Below are 1254 nucleotides of genomic sequence, written 5' to 3'. Positions count from 1 at the left end.
CGGGTCAAACGGGTTGACCCGTCAACCCGTCGGGTCAACCCGAACCCGACCCGTTTTTCAAACGGGTCGATTTCTGGAACCCGAACCCGACCCGTTTTGCATTCGGGTCGGGTCCAACCCGGATTTTTCGGGTCGGGTTCGAGTCGGGTTTTCGTGTCGTGTCAAATATTGACACCCCTAGGTGGGTGAGCCCAGCTGGGCTGGACGGGGCCTCCAAGGACTTCAAGTGGTAGACATTTCTTTCAATTTTTTTTTCATTTTTTTTATTTTTCCTGCGGAGTTTATATCCGCAGCAAATATTTCCGACTGTTTTTTCGTCGGAATTTCGCCAGAAATTATTCTGACGGATAATTTTACGACCGTAACATATTTTCGACGCACGTCTTACCGTCTAATAATTTTCCGTCGGAAATCCTTATTTCCGATGGATTTTGGGCATTTTTCGACGGATTTTGTCCGCCGGTAACACGCGTTTTTCATGTAGTGCGTGTCAATGTGAATTGTACTCTAGCCTGCTCTGGGCTCCCTACATCCATCATATGAACATGCATTGCATCATGTGAATATGAAAATATTGACATATTTAACATAATACATGAATGTATGAAAGTGACACATGTATGATAATTCTTGTAATATGTATAGGATAGAACATGCATACTTTTTCAACATTAACAGTTCAGAAAATCATTCATAGAGAATGTTTATAACATCATTTTTGAGCTATCATTGTTCTATAACACTATTAAAATCAACTTAAGTAATAAAACACATAAAAAATCATTTATTTAAAACCAACCAGCAACACTTTCATGAGTTTTGCCGTTCAAAATGCTCATAATTATATAGAGTCATATAATGGAAGGTTTCTTAATCTCATTTAAATCAAATAAACATTCTAATACTTTTATCTAATTTACCCAAATTAAAAACTAAAGTAGGAAAATAGAAGCCGACTTTCAGCTGAATGATTCCTTTGATTGGTCTGATGGACGAATTTGATCGGCTTTACGACCTCCAAAACCAAGTTTCTTTCTTCCCTCTTTTCCTTTCTCATCCTCTAGCCCCTATCCAACTTTTCTAGAGAATGGGAAAAATGAAATGGTAAATGAGAAATTTATTTTTGATATTTATATAAAAATCTAAAAATTTTCCCAATGCTTAGTGCTTTTTCCCAATATTCTAGATGCTCAGCAGCGCTCCCAAGCGTCTCCTTATACATAGAGCAAATGCGGAACCAAAAATTTTTTTTTT

Source organism: Dendrobium catenatum, unplaced genomic scaffold (assembly GCF_001605985.2).
Source record: "Dendrobium catenatum unplaced genomic scaffold, ASM160598v2 fragScaff_scaffold_920, whole genome shotgun sequence".
NCBI lineage: Eukaryota > Viridiplantae > Streptophyta > Magnoliopsida > Asparagales > Orchidaceae > Dendrobium > Dendrobium catenatum.
The sequence above is the reverse complement of the archived record's forward strand: the minus strand, read 5'-3'. Positions refer to the sequence as shown.